Below are 22,237 nucleotides of genomic sequence, written 5' to 3'. Positions count from 1 at the left end.
TCCAAAATATTTTTTTAGTACCTTCTCATGCTCCTTTTATAAGAGGATAACAGAGAAATATTGAATCAATAAAATATTTATATACAGATACATTGATTTCACAAATACTGCACCTTAGCCAGTGTCTGATAGAAGAAAAATACCCTATGTGAACTGAAACAAAATATGGATTTAACATTAGATTTTGTCTGCTAAATATTGTAACTCATTGATTCAAGTTCCTCAAACTGGCACCTATTCAAGTTCTTCAGATCTGCTAAGAGACAAGTAAACTTGTCATGAAGCAGTTGAGGGGTGATGTAAATGTATAATTTACACTTATTTTATGAAATAATTGATGGAAATTAGGTAAACCCATAGTCAGGAGGGGCAAAAGACAGCATGCAGATTTTATTCTTTTTTTTTTAAAGCCCAGTATTGAATTTGCCTTGTCCTGTATTGATTGCACAAATAATTAATCTTCAGTAACTTCAGCAGAAGTTAGACTTCACAGTCTTCCTGTGTGTCTGTACTCATTCTAGCACAATGATCTTCCACTCCTTGGTGGGACAGTCAACTTTGTCACAATGACAAAATGACAATATTGAAACTAGATAAGGACATACCTAGATCAGAAAGTTGATGAAGAAAGAAAGCTACATTTCATTTCTACAGTCCTATGCATGAACCAAAAATGACAAAAATCAGGGATACTACATATGTCTATTTCATTACATTGCAAGTAGTTGAATTCAGAGAGAAGCTACAGTGGGAATAGAATAGAGAGCTGAGGAGATAGTGCATTCCAGAGTCCATAGATGAGATTTAAAAAGTTCAGTACCACAGAGATGCTTAAATAGACTAGGAATAAGCTCGGGGGGGGGGCTGTGGAATCCACAGCACCCCTCACTAGGTTCTGTGTGAGAGAGAGATGTTATAGTGTTTACAGACACAGCAAGACCCCCTATGATACGTTTATCTGCTCTAAACCTTTGATATCAGTAAATTCTAAATAAACAGAACCCACAAAAATGGTATCTGGAAGGTTTCCTAAGAGGCCACACATGCTCTTTACAGAAAACAATATACTTTAATCAATTCACATTAAAATGATAGATAATAAATAATTGAAGTCATTCTTGTGTCCATTTCCTTCTCTCATGGCATTAAAAATTGATGTATGTTATTTTTTATTAAAGTATGAAAATTTAACAATATGATTAAAGTATGAAAATTTTAAAAAAATATAGATTATAGCTTGAAACATTCATCACTGGGTATACTATTCACATAAAACATGGCTACTGCAGACAGGGTTATATTTTTTTTTATTGTATAAAGTTCCTAGCAAACTGATGTTATTGTTGTAAGATGTTTGTCAATTCACTGACATCCCTGGACTGTTCAACAAGACAGTATATGTTTTTCCTCTAATTTTCATACATTTTTCAATATTTATCAACAGATAATAAGAAAGAAGGTAATAATTTGTAAATATCTCTAAAAAGCCTAAGCGCATAAGCTAGCAAAGTATCTTTAAGCTACGATATTTAGTTAAAAATGCTGTTTATGTTTTTACTTGCACTTCTTTCCATAAGGCTGATTTGTTTCTCTAGCTATGTGGCAAAATATTCTCACTCCATCCATTTACACTTATTACTGGGAGATTTGTGGATGAAAGGGTTCAAGATACAGAGTTAATTATTATCCTGGTGAATAAGGTGGATTGTTTTCAGGACTTCTGAAAGAAGAGCAACATTATTGCCCTCACGAAAAAATGATTTAGACCTGAGAGCTCCAGTATTGTTGCGTATTTATCAATTACAGAAATTAACATGATCTAGGCAAGTTGCTAAGACATTAGAAGAGTGTGTCAAGAGTTGGGCAGCATTGCTTGTTATTGCAAACAATTGAGATAAGTTTTAATTTAGAAAGGTGGTTCTTTTGACAGGTATTTTGCACTCTTGAACAATTATCCCATTTGTATTTGCTAAATAAGATGTGAAAACCCGAAGCAGAGGAACAGCCACATGCACATATTATCCTGAACATTCATAATGTCTCTGTAAGCTGTGGAAAATGCAGTATTGATTTCACCAACGTATTTTATTTGGGTATTAATGTTATTCAGTGCATACCAAAAAGAGATTGTAGCTTCAGATACAGTGAACTATCCATAAGTCATTTAGGTGGTGACAGAAAAAATACCTCGCTGACTTTGTATCACTTAGTCAGTGTGCTCTGGTAGTCAATGGAAAAACTAACCGATCTGTATGAATTCCATTGTGTTGAAATCAGTATACCAGTTCATCTTCTTCTTATTTCTGTTTTTTCTCTCTGGGAGAAGCAACCTTACAAGCTTTGCTACAAAATTCTGAATAGAGCCATGACTTAATGCAGTTACGATGAAAACCAGTCATGTCTTATTAATTGTGTTGGTTTGCTCTCATGACACACTTTCAACTGTTTTATTCTTTCTTTTTTCTTTTATCTTTGGCAGTGATAATTCACTAATTCCAAACCATTGAATTAGGCAAAATACTTCTAAGTTTGATAACTCAAATATCTGAAACACGATGTGCTAAAACATAGGTAAATTGCTTCACTTTTTCCCAGAAGTGTACTATCAAATACAAATACAAATATCTCCTTATGACTCAGGACAGAGTACCTTTTGCACAGGGATGTGGTGAAGTGCACCTAATCCAGAAAGCCCCTGGAAGGTGTTGGTCTGTTAGTTCTGCAGTAAAATATTCAGGCTTAAGGATCTGTATCAGTGTGCCATATTCTCAATAACAAAAAAAGAAAAAAAAACAAAAAAAACCTCCAAATCAGCAATGGAAATTTCAGGTTACAAGTATGGCAATTGCTTTAACTTGAAGGAGATACAACTCAAATGGGAAAGCGCTGAAGAAATTTTCAAAATGTAGTTCCTTAACTCTTGTACAAATCTGTTTCTCTTTTAGGAAATTGCCCCAGCAAAGAGTGCTGGAGGAGACATAGTTTTGCTGAAGGAAAAAAAAATTACCAACTGAATCAAAAGATTAATTTTGCAACTTCATGAACTGAAGCATTGAGAAGGAAAAAAAATGGGATGCCAAGTACACCACATGCTTTCATGTTTAAGAGTAAAGAAAGTTATCCTTAACAGAAGTGCCAATTCAAAGCCCTGGCAATCCATTACATTATTTAAGGCTTCAGCAGAAGGCTTGTGCACTGTCTTAATGATTGCATGCTACTTACTTTCTTAAATAAACTGGGTTCTTCTCATATGGAATTGTTCTCAGAGAAGTTATTTTGTTTTTCTTTCCACAATGCTAGTATTAATTTTTAAAGCAGGTTAACCCTTTCTACTCTAAGAAATTGTAAAAAAATCATCAAAGGCAATAATTTTGAAGCCTTATTATGCTCACTGCCTTCATAGAAATTTGGCTCAGTTCGTATAAAGTGTCACTGTTATGATCTTAATGCTAACACTGGCAATAGGTAAAATTAAAATTTACTATATTACTTCTCTATACAGATAAAGAATGTAAATATACAAGGGCAATAGCACATTTTGTTACCGGAAAAACATTGATTTTTCTCATGCCAGTGATGTGTTTCTGCAGTTATAGTTACCTTTGTCAAACTTTTCATCATAAACCATGCTTTTCAGGGATTTATAACCAAATTGCTGCAGTCTTAAATTTCACATGGGGTACACAGTCTTAGCAAGAGAGAGACATTAATTTTACCTTTTTGGTATTGTTTTAAATAGTATAGATATATTTGACAGAAACATAATGTAGGTATACTCCAAACTCAGTTTAAAAAATTCCACTGGTAGTTGAGAGTAATGAGGAATCACCATGCTTTATTCTGACATCAGCTGAGATAAAATGAGCCTTTTAGGTATACAGAGAACTGAATACCAAGGCAATGGAGATGTAGTTGTCTGGGACGATTAGAAGAAAAAAATGAAGCCACAAATGCTCAGCAGGTAAAGGGAGGGCCGAGAATTTGCAAACTGAAATTGCATGCTGAAGGATGACCTGTGGCTACTATCCCCAAAGATGGCAAGAGCATGATCTGGAGTTAGTCAGGGACTCTGCTGAGACATTGAGAATCACACACGAAGCAAAGTACACAGTCACTGCACACCATCCCCATAGCTCATAAACAGGTCAATAGCAGTTGTGGCCACAAAACAGTCAGAATATACTACTCTGTCTTCTAATACACATTTGGGTTGGGAAAACTGCTTCAGTTTTTATGGCTGAAGACCCAGCAGAAGTTCTGGTCATAGATGACAAAATTTCAGCAGGATTTCTTGCAATTTTTTCTAGTCATTTAATCTATTTTTGGGTTTGTTTTTTTTTTTTTAGTTGGAACTTAGTCCTATTGTAGTCTTTTTATAGTCCTTTATTTAAGATCCATTAATATCCACTGGTATTTCTTAGTATTTATTAATCAACATGCAGTGACATGTTATGGTGAATCTTTGTTAAGTTTATAAATCTCTTAGTTTCAGACAGTACTCAGAAAAAGGGGTGGGGGGAACATAGTTTAAAGAGAAAAAAAGCGCAGGTCTCAACATTTTTTCTTACTGGCAAGGGCGTTTGTAGGAAAAAATAAATCTCTTGTGCAATCACTGTGTAAGTTTCCATGTTCAGTAAGCCCAATGCATTCTGAATGCCTCAGATGTACTGTGTATAAACTAAACTGCTCTACAGGCACATTTGGTGAATTCTACCTGCCCAGGATGTTTCAGCGAGAGCTGCAGTCTGTTTTCATTCTCTAGGTTTTTTAGCAGGGATTTTTCAGTGGCATCTAATGTCCACATGTACTAAATCAGATCTTGCTGAGGTAGTTTGTAGAGGGGAGAGAGCAATGACTATATGGTTAGAGAATAAACTGAGAGAAGGTTGAGTTGAAAAAAAAAATGGAAAAAAAGTCAGTTGACACAGACGTATGGTTCAGATAAATCTACAGACTACTGAGGGAAACCTTAATTACCTATCAGATAGTTCAAACTTGACTGAGGGAGCTGCTGACATCGTAGCAATTCCCAGCTAAATACTATGAGCATTAGTGTTGAATTGGCATTTGCAGAGCAATTGTGAGACAACAAGTGAAAAGAACCTTGTACCTTTTCAAGTATAACCATTTCTGCACGAAGTACTCTTATCTGATTAAATTCAGGAATATTGGCAAGCTGTCTTGAATGAATTAGTTTAGAAATGAGTTTGGCTAACTTTATTTAAAGCACTTTGTCTTAGATCTCAGGCAGTCTGATACAGAGGAAACCTCAAATACAGTTTCATTTGACTAGGAAGCCTTCTTTAAAACAGGTGTTAATGAGCATTCCTTAAGGTTTGTTGAAATGTTCCCATGATTAGATGACTAAGTTGATGTACAGACTGCTCTCAAAGTTTAAAGCTTATTCAAGTAACAACATAATTACATAAGTTTAGCAGAAATATACTGGAGGACCTTGCCTTTCTGATCTTAGAAATCTGTTGATTATGTAGCCTAAAAAGGAAATTTTTCCAGCAAAGGCTGGAAGCTATTGTTTCCAGCCTTTGCAAAAGTATAAGCAAGTACCTAAACTGACGCTTATGAAAAGACCTGTTAATTGCATGATGATCCATCTTGATTAACTTTATTTTTTAGAAAAAGGGACATTTGTCTGAAGAGGGCAACAGAGTATTTTAACTTTGATTATTCCAGCTGTTAAAAAGTATATGGGATTGTTTTGAATGACATTTTATCTCTATGAATTGATACACAATGCTGATGTTCCCAAAGAGGTACAATGTTCCAAAGAGAAACATGCATTGGATAAATTATGATTGGTAGCTATAATATTCTGCTTTTACAAGAATTTAATGTTTATGTAAGAAGAAAGTTCAAGGTTTTTGTGTATATCATCATAAGGTAACATAGAACTATTTGCTGTTACATGCAGGTGCTGGTGTAAAAGCTGATAGCTTGCCTTATGAGTTATTGAAGTCAGACAACTTAATTAAACATAAAGATTTTCCTAAATTAGGACTTTAATTGCTGTGCATTTTCCATACCAGTTTCAGGTGACTGAATCATGGCCTTAGGCGTAACTGTGTAGAAAGTGAGATAGCAAAAAAATGGTACATTTTGTCAGAGAACTATTTAACTAATTTCAGTGAAGTCAATTGCATATAAAGCCCTGGAAAAGTGCTGACTAATCTTGAGACTTTCATTGCACTCAAACTATTTTTCAATTAACAAAAATGAACCTGTGGAATTATACCTCCAGATCGATAATTGCAGGAAATAAAGGGATGTCTGTTACTTATTTCTTCTGTAATACCTGCTGTGGCTAGTAGGAATTAGTTTGACACAGATTAAACCAATGAAAACTAATACTTCCTAATTTTTAGTTAGGGATAATATCGCACATGTTTTAGTTAGTGGTAAAACTGTAAATATGGTTCTCCCCAAAAAGTTTAAGAAGAGGTAAAAACAAGCACTTTTTTCTTGCCACCTGAAGATTAAAAATTTCATTTACTGGAGTGAAGCAGTTAAAGGTCCTAGGAAGAAAGTATTTTAACTCAATTAAAAGTAATGCATAATGCAAAACTGCAAGAAGTGTTACTACAGTTTCACCAGGTTCTGTGTATATTTACCTTTTAATATATGTTCATTGTAATTATTAGAAGTAAGCAAGTGGCACTTGAAATTTCAAATTCTAAGCGTCTTTTTCAGAGTGACAGTATATATATTACAAATGAACTGTGAAATGATTTTCAAAACATCTTTAGGAGTTCAAATACCATATGTTTACCGTTTAAAAACAAATCAACTCCCAAACTGAGGTACTTAATTCTTAAGCAACTAAAATTCATACTTTAAAATTCTGCCATATTTTTCTCTTTTCAGTGCATACATTTTTTTTTTACTTAAACCAAACATAAACTATGGAAAATTTAATTAATGCATTCACTGAAGAATTAAAAATACTTAATGCAAAGTAAAGCATCTCTTTAGTGTTACTGTTTTTTAAATTGACCACAAATTAAAAATACCAGCACTCTTCTCTAAGGTCTTACTCATTTCATCCCTTGGTTTCATACTTTGGAGTACTTTTATCAATGACTGTAAAGAAATCATAAAATCATTACTGATGAAATTTGTAAATGGCTTGTAAATAATAAAGAGGATGTATTAGTCTACACAGTAATCTGGATCATCTGACAAACTGAACATAATCAAACAATATCTCGTTCAATACAGCCAGAAGGGAAGGCATACATTTAGATGTAAATAAATTAAATTGTGATTGTGACCAGGTGGACAATCCAGTCTGGAAAAAAAAGTGACCCCTAAGAAGAGCTGGGCTAATATCTAGTCCACCTAAGCTGAGGATGGGTTCTAAAGATTCAACCTAAATAGAATCAGTCATTCAGTAAGTACACAATCAAGTCACAATACCTACTTTCCAATTGTGCCTAATGTGCACTGGGGAAGAGACTAAAAAAGTATCCCAGGTAAATGTGAGAGTCATAAGCAAAAAATGAAGTCTAAAATAGTATCAGACAAGAAGACAATCCTTGCTGATTATTGAAGAATTAGTTTTCCAGTTCCAGGTCTCAGGGTTTGCTCTGCTTTTTATACAAAATGTTAAATGCAGTGACTTTCCAAACAGTAAAGTTTCAGATACAGTGTTTATGCTTCCAGGAGAAAGCTGGGTTCTTTCCTGTCGTCTCTCTCTCTCTCACACATGGGGAAAGTGGTCAAGGACAGTGGTGGCCATGTATTTTTTTTGGTTTTGATTCTGCCAGTGAGGTGAAAGGGCTTGAGGAGTGAACAGGTCCTGAATGTCAAAAGCTGTTTGTTGGACTGGTGTTGATGACAGGTTGGATTTTACAACCATAGACCCTCTTTGAGGATCAAGAACTGCTTAAAACAGGTGGGAGTCCATTTGACAGGAGTGTAGAGGGTCTTTTCAAATTAACAAAGACACAGTAACAGGGAGAAGGGCTATTGATAAATTTTTGCTTATTCCTTAGAAAAAGATGTTTGTACTGGCTTTGGAAAAGAATGGATTCTGGAAAGTGCGCTGATCCTGTCCTACAGGAAGTTTCTCTAGATAACAAAATACTGCCTTCTATAAATCTCTCCCCGTGGCTTCCTAAGACAGCTTCAAAAGCATAAATTGCAGGAATTCATTTCAAAAATGAATTTGCACAAACTCATTTGGGCAAACCATGTGACCCTACATCTGTGGGAGCTGGAGTTTTCCAGAGAGTGGAAATCCCGAAGTGAACATTTATCACTGAAGTGTTTTAGAAGACCTCTCTTTTACTCTAAAGGAACCTGGAGAGCTAGGAAATGTTTTAAATAGCTTTATTAAGTCTTTTTACCAATTCATCTCTAAGTAAATATAAAAAAGCAGTTCACTGGTTTACAACCTATATATAATCATGCAGATATCAAAGGCATTTTTAAATGTTTTTTAAAAGTCATAACTGTGAATTGCTAAATTATTTCAAAGGCTGAAAGAGGGAGCTTGGAAGTTTGATATTACCTAGCATTTAAATCAGCCTCTGGTTGAATTCCAGGGTATTGATTTTATACTTACACCCTTATTACAATATTTTCACATGCATAATTAGAACCTAAAATGGGATAATTCTGTTAAACAGAATCAGTTGGAAAATGTTCGCTTTATCAGTCAGCACTGTATATTAATGAAAACCAAATTAAAAATCCTATGCTTTGTTTTTTTCTCTCTGAAAAAGAAATAATTCTGTGCTGTTTTATACTGTTTGCTTAGCTGTGGTTGCGCTGATGTAAAAAAACCAAAAAAAGCCAATAAAATTTGCTGTTCTAAATGAAACACAGAATTATGCAAACAGCTCACGTATATTTACCATAAAGTACATTAAAATCTCCTTTTGTCTACCTGAGACTTAACTTGATTACATCATACAGTAGTGATAAAATATTTTATAAGGAATTGGAGTAAAAAGCTGTTACTGCCGTTGCTGCAATTAATATAGATTATGCTTTTATAGATTTAAAGAAAGCTGAAGATAGTCATAGAATCAGAGAATAGTTAGTATTGGAAAGGACCTTAAGATCATCTAGTTCCAACCCCCCTGCCATGGGCAGGGACACCTCACACTGAACCATGTCACCCAAGCCTCTGTAATACTGAGATTAATTTTGCTATGACTAATTTTTAAGTAATGTGATGCTGATTTTCAGTTCTGTAAACTAGTAAATCTATAGTTTTTTTAGTAGAGTTTACTGAATTTTCTTGATGAGGACTCTTATGTGTGGAATTCAGTAAAGTTCCTTTTTTTTCTTTTTTTTTTTTTGTTATAAATGTATCTTCTATGTTCTAGCCCTGCAGTTTTCATGGTTTTATTTTTTAAGTTTTCTATACAGTGCCATTAAAAAAAAAAAAAGAAGTAATTTTTGAGTAGTTTGGTTTTTTGAGAATTAGGCAGGGAAATGATGTAAGTATCTCATAAAAACCTAATGCATTTTCTTATGGTGTTTGCTAACTATGGAAAACGGGGGAAACTGTTCATGTTAAAATTACCTGCTATGGGTTATTTGAAGATGGGGTCTGTGAGGGGCTGAAGGGAGAGGACTCAGATGTGAACTTCCACACTTTGTTTACATATATGTTTTGCTTAAATAGACTTTTTTTCCTACAGGTAGCCTACAGTTTCTGTGGATGAAAACATGTAAACCATTATTTATTCTATGATTCTATGAATCTGAACCAAAGATGCAGAGACACACAGTGTTAATGTACAATAGTAAAGTCTGTAGAATAGGTATTAGAAGTAGTGCTTTGATCTTTTTGTTATTATTAGAAAACTTAAATTTATTTGGCTAGCTATGTGGGATGAATTAGGGATGGTAACTACCACTATACTTAATTAGAATTCAGCTAGTGATTTCAGTCAAAATATTGGAGATTGGAGTTCAGGATTTCAAAACATGCCGGTACATATTATTTCCAAAATTTTATAACAAAGACTGTAGAAATTCCACTTTATTTACCTTACAGTAATACCAGGTGTTTTTTTTTTCAAATGTAGATGAATCTAAAAATGAAAAATATTTAATAGTAAAAAAAAAAAAAAAACAAACCAAAACAAAATAGGCAATTTTATATTGAGTAGGAGGAGATGTTTACAGTTTTAAATTTCTTCCTGTTTCTTTATGGTCAAAACCCTAATATATTTCTATTTCAGTTTTCCTGGCCAGTTGATCTATTTTACAGGTCTTTGATTTAGCCTGAGCACTGGTTTTTAAAATAGTCCATTGTTTAATCCACTTGGTGGTGGAATCCAAATGTTAACTTTTAGACTTGTTGCTTGAAACATTAACTTTCAAGCTTGTTGCTTGGCATGAATGTTTACTACATGTTATTTTCTTGCTACAGTCATATTGACTTTCATTTCCTAAGATTTACAGGAAGATTTTTTTTTTAAAGTATTCACAAATACTGCAGTTGTAATCACACCTGATTAGTTAGTTGAGTGCCAACTACTTTATGTAGGAACAACTGCATGATGTGAGAGCAATTATGTGATTAGCTTATTCCTTCTAAGTTTAAGCATTATGAAGAGACCAAAAACAACAGGTTATGAGGCAATTGCTTTGGATTTTTTTTCAGCAACTTTATATGTTGCCACCATGTGATATTAACAATTTTATCATGCTGTTAATAAATTGTTCTTGATTCTGAAACAGGAGTATAATTTTTGCAACAGTATCATTTTTTTTTCTGATCCATGCTGGCCTTCAGATGAATCGAGTGCGTGTATTTCAAGTGGTAGAGATTTCCCAGTTTATCAGAGAAAGCATTAGCTTTAGGCTTGTAATCAGTAAAGTCATTTTAGTAGCGCTGCAACAAACTAGTTCATCGTACCTTTGAGATAATGTATAAGGCTGACACTTCAATGCTGTTTCAGGATCTGAGCTAGAATCTCCCTGCTTGACAGTGTGTCACTTCAGATAGAGGTTCAGGGTTGCTGAGAGCTGCTGTGGGATCTCCCACACTGTGATACATTATGCAGTGTATTCATGACCGTAAATGATTTTGTTCAGTTCCATTAAAATTTCATATTGGCAGTGTGCACATTGAAACCCACTGGTGTCAGTGAAAGTTTCAGTAGAAGTTCTTTAAAACTGATTATTGACTTAAAGATACCATAATATAGAATCATTGAATGGTCTGTGGTGGAAGGGACCTTGAAAGATCACGTGGTTCCAACCCCCCTGCCATGGTCAGGGACACCTTCCACTAGACCAGGTTGCCCAAAGTCCCATCCAACACTTCCAAGAATGGGGCATCTACAACTTCCCTGGGGACCCTCTTCCTGTATATCACCACACCCACAGTAAAGAACCCCTTCCTTATACCTAATCTAAATTTAAACTCTTTCAGCTTTAAAGCATTCCCCTTTCTCCTGACACTACACGCCCTCATGAAAGGTCCCTCTCCTTATTTCTGGTAAACTAGAGACTAGGAAGCTACTGGAGCCTTCTGTTCTCCAGGCTGTACAAGCCAAACTCTATCAGCCTGTCTTCGTAGGAGAGGTGCTCCAGCCCTCTTACTATCTTTATGACCCTTCTTTGGACTTGCTCCAACAGGTCCATGTATTTCTTCTCTTGGGGGCTCCTGAGCTGGACTCAGTCTTCCAGGTGAGGTCTTATGAGAGCAGACGAGAGGGACAGAATCACCTCTTTCAACCTGCTGGTCATGCTTCTTTTGATACAGCCCAGGATATGGTTGGCTTTCTGGGCTGCAAGCACACACTGCCATCTCATGTTGAGCTTCTCATCAACCAACACCCCCTAACTCCATCTCCTCAGGGCTGCTCTCAGTCCAGTCCCTACTCAGGCTGTAGCTGTGTAGGAATTGCCCTGATCCAGGTGCAGCACCTTGCACTTGGCCTTCTTGAACTTCACAGGGTTCACGTGCACCACCCACATGAGCTTGTCACGGTCCCTATGTATGGTATCCCTTCCCTACAGTGTCTTGACAGCACCATGCAGCTTGGTGATGTTTGTAAGCTTGCTGAGAGTGCACCACATCCCACCGTCCATGTCACTGACAAAGATGTTAAACATCGCTTGTCGCAATAGCTACCTCTGAAGATCACAACTCATCACTGATTTCTACTTGGACATAAAGCCATGTGACCACCAAGCCAATTCCTTACCCACCAAGTGGTCCACCCATCAAATCCATGTCTTTCTACTTTAGAGACAAGGATGTTGTCTGGAACAGCATCAAATGCCTTGCACAAGTCCAGGTAGATGATGTCAGTGCTTCTTCCCTTATCCACCAACACCATAGCCCCATTATAGAAATCCACCAGATGTGTCAGGCTCAGTTTGCCCTTAGTGCAGCCATGTTGGCTGTCACCAATCAGCCCCCTATTGTTTGTGTGCCTTAGCATAGTTTCAGAAGGATCTGCTCCATGATCTTACTGGGCATCAAAGTGAGAATGACCAGACTGTAGTTCTCTAGGTCTTCCTATTTTTCCTTTTTAAAAATGGGGGTTATTTTTCCCCCTTTCCAGTCAGTGGGAACTTCACTGGACTGCCATGACTTCTCAGATATGATGGATCTTCACTTGGCCACTTCATACACAGGTGCCCTCAGCACCTGCAGATGTACCTCATCAGGTCCCATGGACATGTGCACCTATTTATTTATTTATTACATTCATCTAGTAACTTTACTGAGTACAGCAAAACCCTTTGCAATGAAAAAGCCCAGGGGACAGCACAAGTCATCCTCTATGTTTCTGTGTTACTGTGTCTGTAAGTATTAAGAAAAAAAAAAAACCAACAGATTCAGCTTTTAGTATCATAAAATGTGGACAGATTTTGGAATTTACCCATGTACATTCCTAACAATAACTGAATTCTTGAAAATTAATTATTTGATTGTTGAAATGGAACTATCAAGACCTAGCTCAAATTTGCCAGTTTTAACGTATAAATGGATGCTACAATACTTTGCTTATATTTTGTCATAATATTTTGCATTATTGAAGACTGATTGAGACACTTCTTCCAGTTGAAAAATACACCCCAAATGGTTTTCTGCTCAGATGTAGTGTCAAACACATACTTGACCAGGCTGATAATGCCTTACTGTTCTGAATTAACAAGTCTCATAAATTCCAGGATTTAAAAATAGCACAGGAGTGATCTTTTGAGTCAACATAGAAACGATTTTGGTACAATAAATGATGCAACTACCAGTTATAATGTGCCATTCTACTTTCATTCCTCTTATTTTCTATCCATGTTGTTCACATTAGCAATTTCATTAGATGCTACTGAACAAACTTTCATGAATTTTATTGACAGAATGGGGAAGTCATTTTATTCTAAGTCTGTAGTACTGCTATCACAAAAAGAGCCGCACAGCATAAGCCTCTTTTATTCTCTAAGTATTCCATGGGAAAGATGAAAAATAAGGCTGTTTGAAATATTATTTGATAAACTTTTCTTCACTAACACATTTGAAATACTTTTACAGTTAATTTGCAAGAAGCATACCCAGGTCCACTTAAGGTTCAATGAAAAAATAGACACTGAAAGCCAGGGAAAACCTGAGCTGGCTATTGCAATGTCTAGTAAACCAATGATCACATAATTATACCCAGTATATGAATATGTCCTTAATTAACAAATAAGCATAATAACAATGACTTAATATAATCAAATTGAATATAATCAGACTTTAGTATAATCAAAAAATCATAGAATCATAGAATAGTTTGGGTTGGAAGGGACCTTAAACATCATCTAGTTCCAACTCCTCTGCCATGGGCAGGGACACCTTCCACTAGACAGGTTGCTCAGAGCCCCATACAGCCTGGCCTTGAACACTGCCAGGGGTGGGGGATTCACAGCTATTCTGGTCAGCCTGTTCCAGTGTCTGTCCTTTTTCAGTTTAAAGCCATTTCCCCTTGTCCTAGCCCTACATGCCTTCGTAAAAAGTCCCTCTCCAGATTTCTGTAAGCCCCCTTTAGCGGGCTTACTGGAAGAAGCCTTCTCCAGGTTGAACAATCCCAACACTCTCAGCCTGTCTTTTAGGAGAGGTGTTCCAGCAATCTGATTATCTTCATGGCCCTCCGCTGCATTGCTTCAGCAGGTCCACATCCTTCTTATGTTGGGGGTCCCAGAGCTGATGATTGCATTACTCCAAGTGTGGTCTCACGAGAGCAGAGTACAGGGAAACAGTCACCTCCCTCGACTTAAAGAAGCTTGACAAAAAAATAGTCATTCAATGAAATATGAATAAGACATTTTCTAACTTACTGAGTGTGTACTTCAGTTCCACAATTTCTTTCCAGTTTACCCAGGTTACTTAGAAAGGCAAAAGGAAGAATTTTCCTGATGATCGTTACAAAATCAACAAAAAACTGTTTCTGCCTTTGCATTTTATCTTTTCTCTCTTCTAAGACTGGTGGTAGACAGCAGCTGGAGTATGTGGGCAAGAAGAGTTGAGTTTTGATCATGTTACTGAAGTTTCTACCATGTGTTCTTCAGGACAGAAGCAAATCAAGCACTCAGAAGTCGCTGGAGCTTTTCTGAAGCAGAGGTGAAGTTCAGCAGTGTTTTGTCACTTTAATTATCAACTGAGATTAATGTTAATGTTGACATTTGATAACAGATACTGTGATAAAAAAGTCAAATGGCCTTCAATTTATAGTAAATCATGTTCTGAATTTCCGGTATGAGTATATGTAATTGTTTCAAATAATTTAAAAAAACCCTAAGGGGAAAAAATCCACACAGATTGTCTAAAATGCATAGAGATTTAGATTTTATCTAAAATCTGTGACTTTGACAAATACTTAGAGATGTGCAAATACTTACAGATGCTCTCTCATCTATGTCAGCGTAAATCAATGAGGAAAGTTCAGCAGCCAAAGGAGTTATACTAATGCTTGGCTAAATCCTAGGAAGAACTTTCCATGTCACTAACTCCAACACTCATTCTACGTATCAGCTGAAGACAGGCAGCAGGCTTGGTATACATTTAATAAGTACATGCTATTGCATTCGTTGTGCATTACATTTTCAGTGCTGCAGAGATAAGCCAGGAGCATGAAACAATTTAATGAAAATGTGTGACCAGTGAGTTTTGCAATAAAGTAAAGAAGGACTGCAACAAATGGTGTTTCATTGTGCCTTTTCATAGTAACTTTAATGCAAACATCTATAAATAATATGAGAACTAAAAGACATACACTGTACTTAAATTAAGAGATACTGTCACCACTATAGAACATTGTCAAAAGATAATGGTCTCCTGCTACCAAACACTGTAAACACTAAGGTGAAGCCAAGACATTTATTTTCTAAAAGCTATTGATTTTATGCCAAAATTCTATTATGATGACTTTATTTCTAATACACAAAATGATAGCTGTATATTTAATAACTTTATGTGATGGATGGGATCCAGTAAATTGACAACAGTTTGCACTGCTATCATTCTCTACCATGTACGGATTTGCTATAACTCAGATAACAAGTACACTGTACTTTTCAGACATTCAGACTTATTTACCAGCACAAGCAGAGTTTTATCCCTATTACTATCACCTATTTTGATAATTGTCTTTTTCATTCTCTGAAATAATTTTTGTTAGTTAATATTTCTTCTGCAAGATTAGATTGTAGAGACTAAGGAGGTACAGAGCTGAAGGTAACTTGTATCTTTATAGGCCATCCAAATAACTGAAAAGAGAGCACAAGAAAGAACAAATTGAAATGTGGAAATGTGTGGAAAGAACAAACTGAAATGCACCTTTTTTAGAGAAAATGAGCAGGCAGTGAAAAGAGGGAAGAAAATAATCTCAGTAGACCCCAACTCATCTCATTGTCTATGTCCTTTTGTACGGGGTGTCTGACAGGGAAGAAATTTATTTCCTCACATTACCAGAGTACAGGAATGTCAGAGAATAAACTGTGATTTGGAGAATAACTATTTAGAGATTTTTTTTTTCCTGTTTGCATGTTATGAGGGTAGTGTGTAACCTAATAGTGGAACCAAAGGTACTTTTCATTAGTTGTATACCCTAATGTAATCTTCACTGATTTCAGTGATACTTTTTCATTCATGTAAAAACCCTACCCAAATTTAGCTTTTTTTATGCATCACCATTTTAATCCTGCAGACTATCATGAGATAGAGCAGAATGCGATGACAACAATTTATAATTATTACAATACTTTATAATCAAATATTTTTAAGGAAAATACTATGTAGTTTATAAAATACACTTTCCAATTTAAACAGGAAAGATTCAGGATAGACAGTACTGAAACAGTATGATACATTTTTGATTAATGAGAATTTTATTAAACACATTTCTGAGTTATTAATGGTACTTAAAACAGAATCCAGTCTTCTCACAGGCAGCAATTAATTTATGCTCATGACATTCTGTAAAGATAAACTTTTTCACACATTTGACAAAAGGAAATGAAGATCACTTAATTTCCCTGATTTTAAGGTTTTGATTAAGATAAAGCTGTCAATACAGATATAAATCTAGCAGTTGCACAGTCATTGCAGGTGTGATTAGAGAATTTAAACATCTAACATCCTTTTAACTAGTATTTCAGATGTGCCACCACTTTCTGTAGGCAGAGTATCTTTGCATGTGATTTCTGCCAAGTCTCATGGGAAACCCTCCCACAAGCTCCATAAGATGTTTCATTACGTGCTTGGGCATTAGAGTTCTTAGGAAAAGAGAAACTAAGATGAAGCTCCTTCAGGTGGTTGACATGCACACCTCCAAACTTTTAACAAAATCATTTAAACGTAAGCATCAAAGAGTGAGACAAGGCAACCTCATTATATCACGCTGATGCTAATCCCCACTGTAGAAAGAACTGAAGTGTGCTACAACTGGATTTTGAACCCACCAACAGTTGCAATGCAGTCTACTGGAAACCTTGGTATTCTGTGGAAGCTAAGATGAGCAGACACTTTGGAGGAAAGTGAGATCAACTGGTGGAGTAACTCCCTGGCGTGCCAGTTGGAACGGTTCCAGGGAGATACCCCCCAAAAGGGGAAGGACCCCCTGCCTTCTCACACAGAAGGGGATGGCCCGAGACAGCCCCTGCCCTGTAGCTGTTGCACAGAGGTAGGGGACCAAAAAGACGATGAGGGTTGGAAGCGAGTTCCTGTTCGGCGTCGTGGGAAACCCTCCCCCCTTCCTGCCCTGCTTCCCCAGGTGTCCCTCTGTAATAGGTTCGAGGCCCTGGATCTTGAAGGAGAGGTAGGTGAGGATGTGGGGCAAGGCCAGCCTACAAGGCCACATAGGAAAAGGCGGTCGACTTTGCACCTCAAGACTGCCTCTGATAAGAAAGAAGGAAGGGTCATTGTAGTAGGCGATTCCCTTCTGAGAGGAACAGAGGGCACGATATGCAGAGCTGACCCTCATCATAGGGAAGTGTGTAGTCTGCCTGGAGCCCAGATCAGGGATATCACTAGGGCGCTCCCCAACCTGGTGCACCCGACAGACTACTACCCGCTGCTGATCTTCCAGACAGGTGGGGGGGAAGGTGCTTCCCGCAGTCTGAGGGGGATGAAGAAAGACTACAGGGCCTTGAGGTGGATAGTGAAAGAGTCTGGGGCTCAAGTGATCTTTACCTCACTCCTTCCATCTTCCACTGATGATGTGGGAAGGAATGGGAAGATTCAGTCCATAAACGATTGGCTTCGAGACTGGTGCTACAGGCAGGGCTTTGGATTCTTTGATAACGGCTGGTTTTATAGGGCACCAGTCTGGACAATGACAAGTGGGAAAGGTTTATCTCACAGAGGCAAAAGGATGCTGGGGCACGAATTAGCAGGGCTCATTTGGAGAGCTTTAAACTAGATTCGAAGGGGGATGGGGTTGTAGCTGGGCTTGCCCCAGTGGGGCAGCACTCCAGAATTGATGAAGACTGGGAGGCCTCCTATAATCCTAGGGTGAAATCGGTGTGCTCAGCTCGCTCCCTGAAATGTCTGTACACCAATGCGCGCAGCATGGGAAATAAGCAGGAGGAGTTGGAAACCTGTGTTAAGTCAGGAGACTATGATCTGGTGTCAATTACAGAGATGTGGTGGGACAGCTCACATGACTGGAATATAGTCATGGAGGGCTATGTCCTTTTCAGGAAAGACAGGCCAGCCAGGCGGGGTGGTGGGGTTGCTCTTTATGTACGGGAGCAACTACAATGCACTGAGTTCTGTCCAGGGACAGATGACGAGCGAGTTGAGAGTCTGTGAGTGAGAATTAAAGGGCAGGCTGGCAGGGGCGATACTGCTGTAGGTGTCTGTTACAGACCACCGGATCAGGGTGAGGAAGTTGACGAGGCCTTCTACAGGCAGCTGAGAGCGGCCTCACAGTCACAGGCCGTGGTCGTCGTGGGGGATTTTAACTTCCCTGATGTTCGCTGGAAGGACCACTCAGCAGCCCAGCCACAGTCCAGGAGGTTCCTGCAGTGTATGGATGATAACTTCCTCCTGCAAATGGTGGATGAGCCAATCAGGAGAGGAGCGCTGCTGGATCTCATCCTCATTAACAAGGAGGATCTGGTTGAAGCAGTAAGGGTTGAGGGCTGCCTTGGTTGCAGCGACCACGAGATGGTGGAGTTCAGGATCTTGTGTGGTAGGACTAGTAGAATAGCAGGTAGAATTGCAACCCTGGACTTTAGCAGAGCAAACTTTGGCCTTTTCAAGCAATTGCTAGGGGAAATCCCATGGGCAAGGCTGTTTGAAGGTAAAGGGGCCCAAGATAGTTGGTTGGCATTCAAAGATTGCTTTTTCCGAGCTCAAGATCGGAGCATCCCGACATGTAGGAAGTCAAGGAAGAGGGCCAGGAGACCTGCGTGGCTAAATAGGGAATTGCTGGGTATGCTCAAGTGGAAGAGGAGAGTTTACAGGTCATGGAAGGAGGGGCTGGCCACTTGGGAGGAATATAAGGCTGCTGCTAGAGGATGTAGGAAGGCAGCTAGGAGGACTAAGGCATCCTTAGAATTAAACCTGGTGAGAAGGGTCAAGGACATCAGAAAGAGCTTTTTCAAATACATGGCAGATAAAACTAACACCAGAGGCAATGTAGGCCCACTGATGAACGGGATAGGTGCCCTGGTGACAGAAGATACAGAGATGGCAGAGTTACTGAATGCCTTCTTTGTCTCTGTCTACTCTGCTGCAGGCAGTCCTGAAGAGCCCTGTACCCCTGAGACCTTAGATGAAGTCAGGTTAACGGAGCGGTTTGCCTTAGTCAACAAGGAATGGTTTAGAGACCGGTTGAGCAATCTGGACATCCATAAATCCATGGGTCCAGATAGGATGCACCCGCGGGTGCTGAGGGAACTGGCGGAAGTCATTGCTAGACCACTCTCCATCATCTTTACCAAGTCTTGGGAAACGGGAGAGGTGCCTGAGGACTGGAGGAAAGCAAATGTCACTCCAGTCTTCAAAAAGGGCAAGAAGGAGTAGCCGGGTAACTATAGACCGGTCAGCCTCACCTCCATCCCTGGGAAAGTGATGGAACACCTTATCCTTGGTGCCACCTTAAGGCATATCAAGGATTAGAGGGTTATGAGGGGCAGTCAACATGGCTTCACCAAGGGGAAATCATGTTTGACCAATCTCTTAGCTTTTTATGAGGAAATAACACGGTGGATGGATGATGGCAGAGCTGTGGATGTGGTCTACCTTGACTTCAGCAAAGCATTTGACACAGTCTCCCACAGCATCCTCACGGCTAAATTGAGGAAGTGTGGACTGGATGATCAGGTAGTGAGGTGGACTGTGAACTGGCTGAAGGAGAGAAGCCAGAGAGTTGTAGTCTATGGGGCGGAGTCTAGTTGGAGGCCTGTAACCAGTGGAGTGCCTCAAGGGTCAGTACTGGGACCGGTATTATTTAATATATTCATCAATGATTTAGATGAGGGAATTGAGTGTATTATCAGCAAGTTTGCTGATGACACTAAGCTGGGAGGAGTGGCTGACACACCAGAAGGCTGTGCTGCCATCCAGCGAGACCTGGACAGGCTGGTGAGTTGGGCAGGGAATAACTGGATGAAATATAACAAGGGAAAGTGTAGAGTCCTGCATCTGGGCAGGAAGAACCCCAGGTTCCAGTATAGGTTGGGGAACGACCTGTTAGAGAGCAGTGTAGGGGAGAGGGACCTGGGGGTCCTAGTGGACGACAGGATGATCATGAGCCAACACTGTGCCCTTGTGGCCAAGAAGGCCAATGGCATCCTGGGGTGTATTAGAAGGGCAGTGGTTAGTAGGTCGAGAGAGGTCCTCCTTCCCCTCTACTCTGCCCTGGTGAGACCGCATCTGGAATATTGTGTCCAGTTCTGGGCCCCTCAGTTCAAGAAGGACAGGGACCTGCTGGAGAGTCCAGTGCAGGGCAATTAAGATGATTAAGGGAGTGGAGCATCTCCCTTATGAGGAAAGACTGAGGGAGCTGGGTCTCTATAGTTTAGAGGAGTCTGAGGGGTGACCTTATTAGTGTCTATAAATATATAAAGGGGGAGTGTCACGAGGATGGAGCCAGGCTCTACTCAGTGGCAAACAATGATAGGACAAGGGGTAGTGGGTACAAACTGGAACACAAGAGGTTCCACTTAAACTTGAGAAGAAACTTCTTCTCAGTGAGGGTAACAGAACACTGGAACAGGCTGCCCAGGGAGGTTGTGGAGTCTCCTTCCCTGGAGACATTCAAAACCCGCCTGGACACATTCCTGTGTAACGTTATCTAGGTGTTCCTGTTCCGGCAGGGGGATTGGACTAGATGATCTTTCGAGGTCCCTTCCAATCTCTAGCATACTGTGATACTGTGTTACTGTGAAAGTCAAGTCTGTTCTGAGGAAGGCCCAATGCATCACTATTCTTTACTGATTTCTGATAGATAATGATCCTTCAACAGCTTTTAAGTAGTGCTTTTTTACCTGATGGCATTCAAGTGATTATCTTTTCTTGTACACCTCTGTAGCTACATATAGTGATAGTATTCTACTGAAGTCTCCTGAATTACAAAAGAGAATGCTATTATTCTTCTTGTTTCTGTGAGGAGCTTTTAGTGCTGGTTCTTAGGCCTTAAGGTGGACAGACATGGATCAGCTTTGTCAGTCTCTATGGAATCCTAAATTACTTTTATGAAAGGTTTACTTAATGGACAACATTAAGAATGATAAGAAGAAGTAATCTTTTGGCTGATGTATGTAATGTGTGATGTGAATGTGGAGAATTTCTTCATGGAGCATCTGATTATTTCTTGTGCCTAACTGCTTGCAATTTGACATGTTGAATATTATAAAGGCACTTAAAACCAGCGAGGTTGCTTCAGTAAAAGAAGTGTAAAGAAATAAAGGCAAATTCAGAGGGATCATCCTGAAGTCTTTCAAAATACAGAACTTCCACTGTCACTTCAGCAAAAGTTATCTGTATTGAATAGCTGTATGACCAGAATCAGATTTTGTTCTGACCTAGAATCAGTTTTTCTTCAGCTATAACAGTAGATGTTAAAATCTCAATGTTGCCTACATTGTGCTATTGCCTGTACTTTTTATTTGCAGTATTTCCTATCTGAAGTGAAAACACCCACAATAGATGTACATATTATGAGCAGCAAGTAGTTTCCAGTTCTTCAAATAATACACATTATCACATCTGTAAAAAAGAAAAATGTTTTTAATAGCTTATTTTTAATTGAGTCTTGAATATTTGTTGCTATAATCATCTGTGAGCATTTGTAGATGCAGATTAGAAGACTGCATGCCAAAAAAAATCCAATTGCCTGTTTAATACCCTAATTTTCATGCACATATAAGCCTTCTTAAACACTGTTGTGGTTTAAACCCAGTCAGGCAACTTGTTCACTCACTCCCAGTGAGTGGTGCCGGGCTGACAGCAATCGAGGCCCCCCCCCCCCCGCCCCCCAGGGCTCTCCCCTTCCCCTCTCCCAGAGGAATGGGGAGGAGTATCAGAAGAGTGCAACTCCCACGGGTTGAGACAAGAACAGTCCAGCAACCAATGTACAACACAAATCATCACCTCTACTACCAACTACAACAATGTTAAGAGAAAATAACAAGGGAAGAGAATACGATACCACTGGCGAAGAAACGAGTCCCACCCGGAAGCCTGTGTCCTTCTGGGTAACTCCCAGTTACACCCCACCCCGGGCATGACATGCTGTGGTATGGAACACCTCCTGTA

Source organism: Pezoporus occidentalis, unplaced genomic scaffold, assembly GCF_034315485.1.
Source record: "Pezoporus occidentalis ecotype Australia unplaced genomic scaffold, CSIRO_AGI_Poc_V1 ctg5, whole genome shotgun sequence".
NCBI lineage: Eukaryota > Metazoa > Chordata > Aves > Psittaciformes > Psittacidae > Pezoporus > Pezoporus occidentalis.
Note: the sequence above shows the minus strand (reverse complement) of the source record.